Here is a 17,371-nt window from a genome sequence, read left to right on the forward strand (position 1 = left end):
GGGATTCTGGGTAAGAAAACTTTGGGGGATCCATGCAAGCCATACCTCCCTGGAATCCCCCAGGTGTCTAATTTTCAGAAATATGTGAGTTTGGTAAGTTTCCCTAGGTGGCCGCCGAGCCAAAAACCCAAGTGACGCCCCTTGCAAAACCAGGTCATTTTGAGATAGGCAATTTTTATGTCGCCCCACTATGTTTTGGGCCCTTGCCTGTCATGGGGTCCTTGGGCATCCCACACGAGTGAGGCACCCTTTTTATATGGAGACCCAGAGAAACGCTGGGTGGTAGGAAATTTGTGTCAGCCCGGTGATGCCACAACTTTCCCACACAAAAATGTGTGAAAAAAGTAATTTGTTCAGCTAAATTTGAGGTTTGCAGGGGATCCTGGGTAAGGAAACGTTGGGGGATCCAGACAAGCTATACCTCCCAGGAATTCCCCGGTTGTCTAGTTTTCAGATATGTGCAGGTTTGGTAGGGTTCCCTAGATGGCCGCCAAGCACGGGCCAAAAATCCAGGTGACCCCCCTTGCAAAACCAGGTCATTTTGAGATAAGTTGTTGTTTATTTCTGCAGCATGAATATTTTGGCACAATATTGCAAGGACAATGCGATAGATATTTTGAGGTTTGAAGGAAATAGTGGATAGGATAACTTGTTGGGATCCACAAGAGAGACATCACCATGTACTCCTATCAGTGTTTAGTTTACGACAATATCTACAGTTGGTAGGTTATTCTTAGATGGAATGTACACCTTGGCAGAGAGACTAAAAAAACAAAGATTACTGCACAGCCATCTATTCCTCAAGCACACACACATACTGGTTGGATTTGGCACGAGGGTGAGTGTTGGTTCAGTATATACAATTTTATTAACAAGGGATTTCACAAAAATGAAATGCACTGTCAATAATTGAAAGGAAAAAAAACTGAACCAGTGACTCGCAGCTCGTGAGCTGTAAAGCCACGACAAGGCACCAACCTCTTTATCGGCCATTCATACACCTTTCATACGTGTGAGACATACAAAACCATTCACACCACCAGGCGCAGGCCCATCACATTACAACACTCACACCAGCAGACAGCGCCACTCAAGGGCCCATCACTTTCCCTCACCCACATTCCTGACACAGCAACCACGCAAGCTGATGGATTGCGTGGAGTGGTGCTCGGCTAGCAGTGTGTGTAGTGACCAGCAGCAAGTCACTACTCACACACCGCCAGCCAAACGCCAGTCCACGCACACCACCAGCTAAGCACCAGTCCACACACCGCCAGCCAAGTGCCAGCCCACACACATCACCAGCCAAGCGCCAGTCCATGCACACCACCAGCCAATCGCCAGTCCATGCACACAGCCAGCCAAGCACCAGTCCACGCACACAGACAGCCAAGCGCCAGTCCACAAACACCGCCAGCCAAACGCCAGTCCATGCACACCACCTGCCAAGCGCCAGCCTACACACACCGCCATCACATTTAGGATTTTTTTATACAAAAAAGAAAACACAAACAAATTTCAAAAAGATACAAATCTACTAACACACAATCTGAAACTAAATACATTGCACTAATGCCGACCTTGAAACAGAGCAAAACTTTTTAAACAATACAGTCCTGGCAATTCACTTTACCACTCATGAATGCTCCCAATAATTCTTTTGCGTGTGGTATGTTCTAAGACAAGCAGGCACACAAGGCACAGGGTTAGAAGGACACTCAGGGCAGTACATATGAGTCTCCTTCCGCGTACCTCTTCGTCAACAGACTCTACATCTCCTAGTGTGAAAGTTTTTCGAGGGTGTGGGAGGAATGTGATCAGGCAAGTCGTGATCTTTCAATCAAGCCACATCCTCCACCACTCCAACTCTAGGAACACTTGCCTTTTTCACAACAAGGCTGCTTATCACAGACTGCTGAAACTGAACAAAAGTCAACTTTGACACAGTAGAACACTCCTTGAACACAACAAAAGCATTGAAAGTTGCTAAATTTAAGAGATGGATGGCTTACTTCTTGTACCAAACATAAGCCCTACGAATAGCAGTGTAAGGTTCCAGTCTCTGATCTATTCTATCAACACTACCCATGTGCTTATTGTAGTCTAAAATGCACACAGGTTTGCGCACTTCAGCAATCTAACCTCAAAGATGCACAGGTGAAGTACTCTCATCATGGATGATAGTTAGCATTTACACATCCCTCCTGTCCACAAATTTCACAGCTAGTAGTTCATCACTACACAAGGAATTGCACTGTCCCCTCTGAAGTTTTTTGCAAACAAGCTCTTTTGGATAACCTTTACGGTTAGAGCGGATTGTGCCACAAGCAAAAGTGTCCACTTTAAACAATTCCTTAAACAATTGCACAGCAGTGTAGAAGTTATCAAGGTACAAATGGTGGCCTCTGTTAAACAGACTTCTAGCAATATCCCACACAATTTTCTCTGAAACTCCAAAAGTGGACGGACAACCAGGGGGGTCAATAGTGGAATCCCTACCAGTGTACACATGGAAATTAAAACATATTATGTCCTACTCTCAGACAATATATACAGCTTAATTCCATAGCGTGCTCTCTTGCTACGTATTTACTGCCTACAAACCAAATGCCCCTCGAACAGGCCCAAAGACTCATCAATAGATATTCATTTCCCTGGAGTATAGATATATGAAAAACGATCTACAAAGTGATCAAGAACTGGCCAAATCTTAAAAAGACGGTCACAGTCAGGGTGATCCCGTTGCAACACCAAAGCCTTATCAACAAAATGCAGCATCTGAAGCAAAAGTAAATACCGATCACGAGTCATAACTACAGGAAATATGGCCTTTGCCATTAAGGGATTGGTAGACCAATATGAAGCCCTAGAAGGAGTCCTTATCAAACCCATCAATAAAGTCAACCCCAAAAATTTCTTCATGTCTTCCAGATTTGTGGGAGTCCACCAGGTAGCTCTAGAGTGGGGCCTAAGTTTGTCACTGTTGTCCTTCAAAAACTGTTCAGCATACAAATTAGTTTGCTCAACAATCTCACCCAAAAATACATCATCTATAAACAACAGAAAAAATTGTATAGGCAAAAAAAAATTCACAATCCACTCCAGACCTTGTATCACCACTAAAGGCAGGCAACACCTGCTGCACCATGTTTGGATCAACCAAGAGTCCAGAACTTCCTGTAGGAAGCCTAGCAGCCTCAAGCTGCAATTCAGATGCCTCTTGCTCCATCGGCACAACAGTATCCTCCTCCAAAACAGGCACTTCACCCGCACTGAAAGTAGCTTCATTCACACTGAGAGTAGCTTCATCCGCCCTAACAGTACCTTCATCATCCGATGATTCCATGTGGAGAGAAAACTCACTGCCTGAATCTTCCCCTACCTCCTCTCCCTCACACACACTGTGAGTCTCATAATCCTGCTCAGAGGAAGATTCAAGAAGCATACCAACCACCTGCTGAGCAGTCATTCTACAGCTAGCCATAATGCTTACTAATAAAGCTTACTTGTCAAACAATTCAACAACAACAAACTCTTTGTAAAAAAAGAAATAAACAAAATGTAGCTTTATCACAAAAATCTATATACTCCAGCACTATACCACTCACTTGACAGAAGCAGCTAGACTCACCACCACCTACTCTGCACAGACACAGTAAGGATCAACAATATCCCACTAAAAAAGAAAAAGAAAACAAAATTACACATAAGACAATGTAAAACACATCGCTAAGAATTTCATGCTCTGAACACTAACAAATATGCTGCCATTATGACACCACTTACAAAGAAATTTATTCCTGCATGACAATAATGCTCATTTGGAGGAAACACAACAAAAATGTTTTTCTTACCAAATAAATGCAATTACGCAAAACTGCAGAAAAGCCACTGCCAAAACCGCAAACAGGAATCAAAAGCTTTACACTAGAATAAAAAGGAGAAAATAAACTATTACAATCACATATTCAAAAATGTCACCAGTCCACACACAATCCACCAGCTAAGCTAACGGGTAGGTGGGCCTAAGAGTATAAATAAAATATTCAACCCTGTAAAAGGGAACAACCCTTGCCGATAAAACCCTGCTGTCTAGTGGCTTTTGCCCCCCTTGGGGCAGATGGGCCTAACAAACATACTGCTGGTCTGCCACCCAAAGAGGACAGAAATGGCCATCATCCTCCCATAAAGGGGAGCGACCCTTGCCCAAGGGGTCACTCTCCCCCCAAAAAATCCCTGGTGGCCTAGTGGGCCCTAGATACAAAATGGCACAATCTTGCCCCCGGGGGGCAGACAAACCCAAAAAAACATTGCCCCCATGAGGGGGGCGACCCGTGCCCAAGGGGCCACTCCCCACAAACAAATCCCTGGTGGTCTAGTGGGCTAAACATTGGGAGACACAGCCCCCAAAGGAGAGCGACCCTTGCCCAAGGGGTCACTCTCTCAAAAACAATCCCCTGGTGGCCTAGTGGGCCCTTGATAAAAAAAAGGAAAGATCTACCCCACATGAGGGCAGATACCCAAAAACATAGCCCCCAAAGGGAAGTGACCCTTGCCCAAAGGGCCATTTCCCACAAAGTATTCACTGGTGGTCCAGTGGGCCACATAAAAAAAGCTGAAATCTGTCCCACAGAAGGGCAGACAAGGCCAAAAAACATTGCCCCATAAGGGGAGTGACTCTTGCCCAATGGCCACTCCCCACAAACAATTCCCTGTTGGTCTAGTGGGCCAAATATGGGGAGAGACAGCCCCCAAGGGAGAGCGACCCTTGCCCAAGGGGTCATGCTCTAAAAAAAAAACCTGGTGGCCTAGTGAGCCCTAGATAACATAGAAATATAAGATCTACCCCCCAAGGGGGCAGACAGCCATAAACATGCCCCAAAATGGAGTGACCCTTGCCCAAATGGCCACTCCCTACACAAAACGGACTCTTGGTCCAATGGGCCAACTTTTTTTTATTTTGCAAGAATATGCCCCCCCAGGGGGGCAGACAAAGTTCATTAATTATTTCCCAAATAAGGGGAGTGACCCTTGCCTAAGGAGCCGCTCCCGGCATGCAGTATTGTCATTTACCTAAAAATAAAAAATCCCTGGTGCTAGTAGGCATTCCTGCTGCACGATCATGCAGAAGGAATGTACAAAAGAGGCATTGAGGAAAGGAAAACCCTTTCCTTTCTCCCGATGCCTCTTTTGGAGAAGTCCCCCCTTCCCCAGTGACAAAATGTACCTGTTTGTTCCCAGACGCGCTGGAAAGAAGTGGCTTCCTGCACGTTGGGGAACAAAGGGAATACTCCAATGACATCAGTGCGCCTCGCCTGCTGATGTCATTGATGACACGGAGGGGAGTGAGCGGAGGCAGGGTTAGGGCTTCCCCTGCTGGTCTTGGTGGAAACGCGACGATTGGCTTGTCATTGGGGAGGAGTGCCAGCGCTTCCCCCATGGGTGGGTGCCATGACGGCCTGGAGTCTTAATGAACACACGCCCACTATGCATCCTGACGGCTTGAGGCCATCATGAGCACCGAACGGGTTAAAAAATCACCATTACTGACCTTCTGGAAAAAGTTTGACAGGCCCGGGGTTTGGGATTTTCATCAGAAAAATGACTTTTTGCACTCTACAAAAAAATGATTCAATATGTCAATTGGCTCGTGTCTCATGTTGAATAGCTAATTTTTAAAGCCTCACAGTGACCAAAATTGCTATTTTTACAGACTTTTTCTCCTACTCAGAAGCTTCTATTTTGACAGATTTCGGGCGGGAAAATGACTCTAAACATACCTATTTTAGTTCCAAAAGTTATAAATCACATGCAATAGTCATTTACAGTCAAAAGATTAAACATTACAAAATCACCATTATTGACCATCTAGAAAAAGTTTGAAAGGTCCAGGGTCATTGTTTTTTATTAGAAAATAGAATTTTTGTACTGTTTAAAAAATTATTCAAAATGTCTATTGGATCGTTCCCCATGTTAAATAACAGTTTTTTAAATCCTCACAGTGATCAAAACTGCTATTTTTAAGGAGTTTTCCTCCGACTCAGAAGCTTCAATTTTGACTGATTTCGGACAGGAAAATGAATCTAAACATACTTATTTACATTCCAAAAGTGATAATTTACATGAAATAGTCATTTACAGTAAAACGATTAAACATTTAAAAAAATCACCATTACTGACCATCTAGAGAAAGTTCAATAGGTACTTATTGCAAATGTCAATTGGATCGTGCCTCATGCTGTGAATAGCTCATTTTTAAAGCCTCACAGTGACCATAATTATTTTTACGGACTTTTCCTTTTTCTAAGAAGCTTCTATTTTGACTGATTTTGGACAGGAAAATGACTTTAAATACACTTATTTTCGGTTACAAAAGTGATAATTCACATGCAATAGTCATTTACAGTCAAAAGAATAAACATTAAAAAAATCCCCATTACTGACTATCTGGAGAAAGTTGGACAGGTCCAGGGTCATTGTTTTTCATCAGAAAATAGATTTTTGGGACTCCAGGAAAAATTATACAAAATGTAAATTGGATCGTACCTCATGTTGAATAACCACTCTTTACAGCCTCACATTGATCAAAATGGCAATTTTTACAGAATTTAATCCTACGCAGAAGCTTCTATATTGGCCGATTTGGATCTTGAAAATGACTCTAATTACACTTATTTTCGTTCTAAAAGTTATAATTCACATGCAATAGTCATTTGCAGTCAAAATATTAAACATTAAAAAATCACCATTACTGACCATCTGGAGAAAGGTGGACAGGTCCAGGGTCATTGTTTTCCATCAGAAAATTGATTTTTGGACTCTACAAAAATTATTCAAAATGTCATTTAGATCATGCCTCATGTTGAATATCCACTTTTTAAAGCCTCACAGTGACCAACATTGACATTTTTACAGACCTATCCTCTTATTCAGAATCTTTTATTTTGACTGATTTTGGGCAGGAAAAAGAATCTAAACATACTTATTTGCATTCCAAAAGTGTTAATTTACATGAAATAGTCATTTACAGTCAAAAGATTAAACATCAAAAAAATCACCATTACTGACCATCTAGAGAAAGTTCAATAGGTCCTGGGTCATTGTTTTTCATCAGAAGATAGATTTTTGGGGCTCCAGGAAAAATTATACAAAATGTAAATTGGATCGTACCTCATGTTGAATAAACACTCTTTACAGCCTCACATTGATCAAAATGGCAATTTTTACAGAATTTAATCCTACGCAGAAGCTTCTATATTGGCCGATTTGGATCTTGAAAATGACTCTAATTACACTTATTTTCGTTCTAAAAGTTATAATTCACATGCAATAGTCATTTGCAGTCAAAATATTAAACATTAAAAAATCACCATTACTGACCATCTGGAGAAAGGTGGACAGGTCCAGGGTCATTGTTTTCCATCAGAAAATTGATTTTTGGACTCTACAAAAATTATTCAAAATGTCATTTAGATCATGCCTCATGTTGAATATTCACTTTTTAAAGCCTCACAGTGACCAACATTGACATTTTTACAGACCTATCCTCTTATTCAGAATCTTTTATTTTGACTGATTTTGGGCAGGAAAAATAATCTAAACATACTTATTTACATTCCAAAAGTGATAATTCACATGCAATAGTCATTTACAGTCAAAAGATTAAACATTAAAAAAATCACCATTACTGACTATCTGGAGAAAGTTGGACATGTCCAGGGTCATTGTTTTTCATCAGAAAATAGATTTTTGGGACTCCAGGAAAAATTATACAAAATGTAAATTGGATCGTACCTCATGTTGAATAACCACTCTTTACAGCCTCACATTGATCAAAATGGCAATTTTTACAGAATTTAATCCTACGCAGAAGCTTCTATATTGGCCGATTTGGATCTTGAAAATGACTCTAATTACACTTATTTTCGTTCTAAAAGTTATAATTCACATGCAATAGTCATTTGCAGTCAAAATATTAAACATTAAAAAATCACCATTACTGACCATCTGGAAAAAGGTGGACAGGTCCAGGGTAATTGTTTTCCATCAGAAAATTGATTTTTGGACTCTACAAAAATTATTCAAAATGTCATTTAGATCATGCCTCATGTTGAATATCCACTTTTTAAAGCCTCACAGTGACCAACATTGACATTTTACAGACCTATCCTCTTATTCAGAATCTTTTATTTTGACTGATTTTGGGCAGGAAAAAGAATCTAAACATACTTATTTACATTCCAAAAGTGATAATTTACATGAAATAGTCATTTACAGTCAATAGATTAAACATCAAAAAAATCACCATTACTGACCATCTAGAGAAAGTTCAATAGGTCCTGGGTCATTGTTTTTCATCAGAAAATAGATTTTTTAAACTCTACGAAAAACTTATTGCAAATGTCAATTGGATCGTGGCTCATGCTGAATAGCTAATTTTTAAAGCCTCACAGTGACCATAATAATTTTTACAGACTTTTCCTTCTTCTAAAAAGCTTCTATTTTGACTGATTTCGGACAGGAAAATGACTTTAAATACACTTATTTTCTGTTACAAAAGTGATAATTTGCATGCAATAGTCATTTACAGTCAAAAGATTAAACAATAAAAGAATCACTATTACTGACCATCTGGAAAAAGTTTGACAGGTCCTGGGTAATCTTTTTTCATAAGAAAATAGATTTTTGGGACATTACAAAAAATTATTCAAAATCTAAATTGGATCATGCCTCATGTTGAATAACCTCTTTTTAAAGCCTGACAGTGATCAAAATTGCCATGTTTACTAACTTTTCCTCCTTCTCATAAGCTTCTATTTTGACCTGTTTTTGGCAGGAAAATGATTCTAAACACAATTATTTCCATTCCAAAAGTTATAATTCACATGCAATAGTCATTTACAGTCAAAACATTAAACATTAAAAAAAATCACCATTACTGACCATCTGGAGAAAGTTCGACAGTTCCAGGGTCATTGTTTTTCATCAGAAAATTTAGTTTTTGGACTTCAGGAAACATTATACAAAATGTAAATTGGAACTTACCTCATGTTGTATAACCATTTTTTAAAGCCTCACAGTGACCAAAATTGCCATTTTTATGGACTTTTCCTCCTACTTAGAATTTTCTATTTTGACAGATTTCGGGTACGAAAATGACTTCTTTTAGTTCCAAAATTATAATTTGCATACAATAGTCACTTACAGTCAAAAGATTAAATATAAAAAAATCACCGTTACTCACCATCTGGAGAAAGTGTGGACAGGTCCAGGATCATTGTTTTTCATCAGAAAATTGATTTTTTGGACATTCTGTCTATAAGTCAGTAGGTACCGCTATATCAAACAGTCATCCGTCTATCAAAATAACCTTCGAAACCTTCACAAACCTCTCAAACTGTTAGCACCATTGAACTGGTTTCTCTCTCAATTTAGTGAAATCGTTTATAAATGACAAAATATCTTGTTGACTCCTTCAAACATGAACATATCCACCACCCAGTACCTCTCTCATAGGACACAATCTTTCTACTTTTCCTGACTCTTTTAACATATATGTGGTAGATGCTTCTTTTGCTTGTGCTTCTTCCTTTTTCCTTGTCCACTTTATTATCCACTTGTCAATGTATCCCCACTTCTACAAAATATTCATCAACTCCTTTACCTGTAACTTCTTTCCTGACACATTCATATCTTCTAAATCTTTGTCAGTAAACTCCACTCCATAAGGTTTCTATAGTACTTTTGATTTCCCTATCTCCATTCCCATCTCAGAGGCACGTTCCGTCAATTTCTCATGAAATATTCTTGCATTCCTGGTTATGCTCCTACAAATAAACAACAACTCTTCCTCATTGTAAGTGTGTAATCTTCTTTTCCCACATTTCCAGCTATCATCACTTCCAATTCTACTTTCAGTTTGTAAATATCTAATATCTTAGGGGGTGTACTCTGTTTTTTCTATCCCCTGTACCCATCTTTCCAAATCTTCTGGAGTTACTCCTGTTGCACTTCTGGCTCCTGAGGATACCACTGATCTTCCTTCTTTTGAACTACTGGGTGTAACTCTTTTTGGGGTTTCACTTACTGAGTCTCTTATTGGTAGATCCATTAATGAAATTACTGAATCGCACTTCCTGGCTTGATCGTCTATTATCACCATTTCTTTTCTGGCGTTACTTAAGGGAGCTGTTACAGCTGGTGGTTTTGGGCAATTTGCTTTGTCTCCATACAATGGAACAACAGGACCTATAGTTACTGGTATTGTCAATGCTTCAGGGTTCAAATTCAATTGACCTATCTTTTGTAATAATTCTTCTCTATTTTTATTTAACTCTTCTTTTTCCCTAGCTTGAAGTACCCTATTATCTGTTGGATCATGTAAAACTTGTGGAATCAAGGGTGTTCCTAGTACTGGTGCACTTGGAGCAACTCTACTTGGTCCTTCTTGGTACGGTGGAGGGTTTTTAGTTAAGATGTCCTCTAGCAACTCATCTTCTGATTCACCATATCCTGTTGCATTCATGTATTTCACTTTTTCTTTACACTTACTCCCTGACTGATCCTCAGCCACTAATACTGGTTATAAACCTTCTGATACCATTGTTTTTCTCCATTGCTTTATCTGACCTCCAGGTGACTCCCGCAAGTACCTAGAGAAATGATGCCTCATACTGCGTTAACCTAGGTTTCGGATCTAAATAATTCATCCGCATCCTCAAATTCTGCAAAATTCTTCCATTAAATGTACCATGTTCAGGAAAAGATAAACACCATCATCTTTTGTGTATTCCATCCAATTCTCCATCCATACACATGGATGATATCCTCTTTCCATCATCATAAATGAAGCAGGCGTTTTAGGTGGCGGAGTAGGAATTCCTTCTCTAGTCAATACAGATTTACCTTTTTTAAATAAAATTCTTAATTTTCTTTATAAATTACATTTTCCTCTTTTCTCCATACTTTCTAGACACTCGATACATGAAACAATAATCAACAAATCCTCAAGCTTTTCCATCAGGGCGACTCACACAAAAAGGCAAATGAGAATCAAGCATACATATTTTTGTCAACCAATCCAAAAGCAGCTTTCACTCAATCGTCCGATCAGAATGTGGCTCATGCTTGTGATCTAACCAATGCTAGGGTGGTCTTTTTCAATGTCGTCAGTTCTGCTACTTACTGCTGACCCCTCCTTTATAATTCGCTTTAGTCATATGCCCGCTGTTTCAACCTATCCCAGGGCTTTTCTCTGTGATGTCAGTGCAGCTCCGGCAACTGACCCTCCCTTTACAAGGTAATACGAAAACCTATTTCTTTTACTCTTCCTTTAACTAAATTCCGTTAGTAACAACATTAAAACATTCGCTACTCTGCCTTTTCCACTAAACAAAGGATAGATTTTGATTTATTTTGGAAACTCAGCGGGCTTATGAAATGAAGACTGTTTTGTTTTAAATCCTCAGTAAAACAGAATATGATGTACATACACACCTCTCTAGCCTCCAAGCTAATAAATGTACTGCAATGCCTCATATGGCTGAGATACCCGCCACCCCCTCTCAACACAATCCCCAAGAATGGGAATACGGAAACAGTTCTGAACTTTTGGAAGGCGGGAGGGAGTTACCCTCCCGGCCGTATTTATTAAAATATGAAACAAAATTAAAACATTAAAATAACAGTTTCATATCATGTACAATTTCATTTCCCCATTACGATGTTTTGGCTGACCTTAACACATTTCTAATACAAAGGTTCTCCTAGCCGATACTAACATCCTACAAATGCATTTTCAAATTGAAATTGTACATCCTAACGTTAAGGGCCAACGGCAAGGTCGTAACCGGTGTCAGATCCCTAAACAAGAACTCCCCCCTCACTTGTGAGGGGCGGCCGCACAGAGGACTGCACCTCATGTGCACATACCAATTTCCCTTGTCTTGACGGGGGCCCCAATTAACTCGACGCCATCTTAATGGTCGTCCGAGGACTCGTGTGAGGTGTCTAGAAGGTAGCGTAGACCCCCCTCCCCACCCCACACAACTTACCACATCTGCCGTTGCAGATGTCCTGGCCCCGGGAAATTCCCAGGAGGGGCCCGTAGCCCCTCCTATCCAGGGAGGGGCCTTGACCGCCTTCCCTTTCCTTTCGGCGTCCCATCCTTAGAAGGGACCGTCTCCCCGTTGAGGGGCCAATGGCCACCTCCCCCCGGGCGCTCCCATCCGTAATGGGTGACGCCCCCCCCTAGGGATCTTCCAATTACTGCTCACCGATCATGACCTTACCGCCACAGGCCGGATAGTTGACCGGCTATCCGGACCCCCCACAAAACTCCTACCTAAAGGTCATGCTGTAAACTCTTTAACCAGGCTACGAGGTCTCCTATGAGTAAAGAATTCCCCACCGAGACAAATGGACCCCATCTTCTAGATACATATGGTCCCCCCTGATACATCCATGAGGAATCGAATGCAATGTACTTGTACGGAACAGTCTACCAAGCTTGTTATTTACTTTCTTCACAGAATGATTTATAGCAGACACTGAATTAGCCCCCCACCACACCTTTCGTGGAATCATATGGGACCATGCAATCGTGCACCCCGGAACCCTTCTCGCCAACCAACTTACAGTGGACAACATCAACTCGAGAAGTACCCGTCGACCAGTGGTCACCAAATCATTGCCCCCAAGATGCACTATGATTATAGCTGGCGGTGACCTTGTCCGCCCTAACAAACCCTCCATAAAAGTTTGAAACTGGTCAATACAGAGCCCGCCCCTTCCGTAGAAGGTCACCCTGTACCCGTATTCCCCAGCCATGTGAATCATGTCACCTGCTTTGAATACGTCCGCGGCACGCCTCACGTATGAGTGGCCCACGACCCACACCACTTTTTCCTCAGCCGGTGATCTTTGACCGCTGGTTCCCAGGTGTCGGGTCGACTGCACAGTCCGCCCCGCCTCGTAAGCTTGCGAAACTGTAAACCAAACAAAAACAAGAAGCGTGAGTACATGATATCAGCTTCACAACATGTGCAACCGCACATACCTTTTGTAACAATTCGAGGACCAACGCCCCAACTGTTTTACTTTTCCCACACTCAGACCCCTGGCTGTAGCCTCTGTAGCAGCCCCTATCCAGAAGGAATGGGTCCCAAACTCGCCCGGGTTCAAGCCCGCGGCCGAAATTGCCATTGCAAGCACCCGCTGGAACTGAAACCTCGTCAGTGGGGTGGCATCAGCGTGTCTCAGCAAGGTCCCCCCCATGATGCCGCCCTCTGCGCCAAATACTCCTCAACGCATGCAACAGGGCACATGGGAGATCCGGGAATCCGCTGGACTACTACACTGTCCCCGATCGCACCCTGATCGGTCTTGGACCTGGCAAACAAGACAATCATCGTCTCCCCCTTAACTTGAATGTGCTCTCGGCACAGTCCACCCCCCGTATCCTGCTTGTTGTTCGCCACCAGTTCGCTTACCCGCATAGCCCCATGGAATGCTAATGTAAAAGCGGCCCGGAATAACACTGTTTCTGAATGAGATGAACATGTCGCAGGGAGTACGGACAGTAACAGGGCCAACCTTTCCAGACCTATCGGGTGCCTTTCATCTACTCTGCGACCCTCAAGGCGTTGCCACCCACGCAGCGCTTTCTGTACTACAAAAGACGCTGTGGGGTCCTGGATACCATGAGCCCGTGCCATAAAGGAAATGGCGGCCCGATGCCTCTGGGCCGTAGCTACCGATTTGCCTGCCTGATGTAATGACAGCAAAAACTTTAAGACATACTCTTCTTGGCCCCAAAACTCCCCCCTAGCAGAACCCAAAAAGGACCAATAGGAACGGAACGCCCCTTCATATGCCTTCCTTGTCCTGGGTGCTAAACTCTCTCCCACGAGGTTTTGTAGTTCGGGGTACCGAGAGACCAGAGAGCTTCGGGAAATGGTGCCGCCACCGGGTCCGCTGTGGGCAGAAAACCCCAGAAGGCCTGCATACGGAAACGAGAAAGCGCATAAGCAGCCTGATTCAGCACCCCTGGCACATGTCTTGCCCTAAAGAGCACGTTCAATTGCATACATAGTAAGACAATTTCCTTGAGCAATCTCAGAATCCATTTGCATCGTGCTGCCTGACTATTGATACACTCAACCACGGTCATGTTATCAGACCAGAACACCACAGAGTGACCCCGAAACCCCTCAGGCCATGTTTTCAAGACCACCAGAATAGGGAACAGTTCGAGAAAAGCGATGTTACCTGTAAGCCCACACTCGTGCCACCATGACGGCCATGTTTGAGCTGACCAGTGATTACCAAATATGGCGCCAAAGCCTATACTCCCCGCCGAATCTGTCCACAACCCCAACTCCTCGGAGGACACCGCCGGCTTGTTCCAGACAACCCGACCATTGAAATCCGCCAGGAATGCCAACCAAATCCGCATGTCCTGGCGAATCTCTGCCGAGAGCCTCGTGCGGTGGTGCCCCTCTTTAAGACCGACCATGGCTTGTGCAATCGAGTGGGAAAAAGGGCGGGCCATTGGCATCACTCTAAGGGCAAAATTCAATTGACCCACAATCTGCTGCAATTGATGCAAATTTACCTTAGTCTCGCCAATACATGTTTCAAGCGAGGCCCTGAATTTCATTACCTTTTCTTTGGGCAACCGGAAGCAACCCTCTTCGGAATCGACCTCTATTCCAAGAAACTCGAGCGAAGTAGATGGCCCCACAGTCTTACCTGGCGCCAATGGCACACCAAACTGACTCATCAGACCACAAAATTCATTTAAAGCCTGTGCACATTCTGGGTCCCCGGCTGCCCCCAGGAACAGAAAATCGTCAAGATAATGCATAACATGCTGAAACCCCGTCATTCTTGTGAATGCCCATTGCAGAAAACTACAGAATTTCTCAAAATATGCACAAGATATGGAGCATCCCATTGGCATACATTTATCCATGTAATAGCGTCCCTGAAACATGAAACCAAGGAGACGCTGATCGTCTGGGTGTACCGGGAGCAACCGGAACGCTGACTCGATGTCTGACTTGGCCATCAGCGCTCCGGGCCCCAGGCGTTTCAACATGGCGACGGCATCATCGAAAGATGCGTACCGCACCGAACAAACTTCCGGGTCTATCGCATCGTTCACCGAAAGACCTCTCGGGGCTGACAAGTTATGTATCAATCTAAACTCACCCGGGTCCTTCTTGGGGACCACTCTCAAGGGTGAACAAACAAAATTAGCAACTGGTGGCATGTCAAATGGTCCAGCAACCCGACCCCGGGTCACCTCCTTCCCAATCTTTGCTTGTACCACCGCCGTATTCTGCAGGACCGACAGTTGGTTCCTACACTGTGCTTTACCCTGAAAATTCCCCACCGGGATGCGGAAACCATACGAAAAACCGTCTCGCAACACCCCAGCGGAGACATGATCCGGGTATTCATTGAGCCAAGGAATCATTGCCATGGTATCAACTGGGGTAGGTAAAGGCGCCCCTTGGACTATTTCAGACCTGTTTGGCGCTTCCCCTACTTCCGTTATCACCCGTTTTGGCTCTGCACATGGTCTCGGGATGCGAGGACTGTCCACACCCCCCACATTCGTGCCTAAACTTGCATGACCCCTGGGGCCTTGTACACTTTCCCCTGTTAAAACTCCAGCAGACCCCTTTTTTATCTGTATTGCCATTCGACCTTGAATGGTGCTCGTTACTTGATCCCGCCCGAAAGGGCGCCCCAGATGAGTGGCGGGAAAACTCGCCCCCGTTCCCCCCCAACAATGGCGCCTTTGTCATGCCTGATTTCTCCATTTTTTGCCAGGAAATGGAGTCGTAACAATCCCACGTCAGAGATGTGTCGAACTCCTTGGCCTTACGAAAAATATTATCATAACAAAACCACTGATTGCCCTCATATGTCTGAGAAAACTCCATAATACGTGTCTGGTACACGGGTAACTCGGCCAACAGTTCAGGCCTCCGTTACCCCATAATTGCAGTGAATATCCCAAACGCTCTGCCCCAATTACCTATCGTTTCATCAACTCTGAAAGCGGCCATCTTGGCGCGCCAAACACTCGGGTGCAGAAACTCTTTTTGCACTTTCACATGCTCAATCTCGTAATGATCAGTTAATAAAGAAAACATGTTTATATATTTCTCAGCCCTTATCCTCTCTTTGATTTCCATCGGAATATGCTGAGCCACTTTCTCCCTTCTCGAGGGTACTGACCCCTCCCCCGCAATCGGCAATAGCTGCTTACCTGAACCGGAAGCTGTGACCGTAGTCGCTGCCGAACTCATGCCCGCTGCGGGTTGTCCCACTGGAGCCTGCGGGGGAACAAAAGGACATGGTGCCTTTGCAGCCTCTCTTGATTGCCGCAACTGCTTCATTACTGCCCTGGCGTCATCTGCCGTTGCCCCCTCACTCTCTTTCCCCAACCATGCTGCCAACTGTGCAGCCAACTCGGGAGGCATATCCTCCCCGTTCACTGGGGTAACTACAACGGGAATTCGTTGTCCCTCGTTCGGGACCGGGATCGGCGCCTCAGTCGGTGTATCAGGGTTAAGCATGAGCGAATTTTGCGGATCTCGCGTTCGCGAATTTTGCGGATTTGCGGATTCGCAATCCGCAAAATCCGCGAATTCCCGCGAATTTGCGGATTTTTTTTTTTTTTGTGTTCGCCCGTGTTTCTGCCAGTTCGCGAGGGTTTTGTACACTTTCGCAAATTGCGAACTTACCTGTCGGGTCGCAAGTTTCGCGAACTTGTTGTTTCTACGTGTCCAGCCTGTTTGGGACACTCTTCTTCATCACTGCCACTCTCTGTCACCACTGCCACTCTCTGACTACTCATGCCACCCTCTGGCCCACCCATGCCACCCTCTGTTTCATCACCACACCCTCTGGTTGTCCAGTGTACATTATTTTCGGCAAAGCAAAGCACACCTTCCCTGCCTCAAGTGACCTGAATTAATTTGGGGCTGATTCATGTGTCACAGAATATTTTTTTAGCTGGCACCTGCTTCCTTAGTGCGCCCTGATTAGTGATCTTTTGCACTTGCTAAGTGCTTTCATTGTTGCAAAATTAGTTACAACACCTGCCCTGCCCCAACTGACAATAATGAATTAGGGGCTGATTAATGGATTTTAACTTCCAGCCTGGCTCCTGCTTGTCTCCCTTAGCTGTAATTCAGGACCTTTGTGGCATATGTGTAACTATTCTGAGGTTCAGAGCAGGGTCACATACTAGTTTCAACTGGCAACTGAACTCTGGAGGGGCCCCTCAGGAAGCACTCCAGGAAATGGCTACTAATGATGAGCCTGAACTTTTGAACCTGGTAAGTAGTTACTT

Source organism: Lissotriton vulgaris, chromosome 8 (genome assembly GCF_964263255.1).
Source record: "Lissotriton vulgaris chromosome 8, aLisVul1.2, whole genome shotgun sequence".
Classification (NCBI taxonomy): Eukaryota; Metazoa; Chordata; class Amphibia; order Caudata; family Salamandridae; genus Lissotriton; species Lissotriton vulgaris.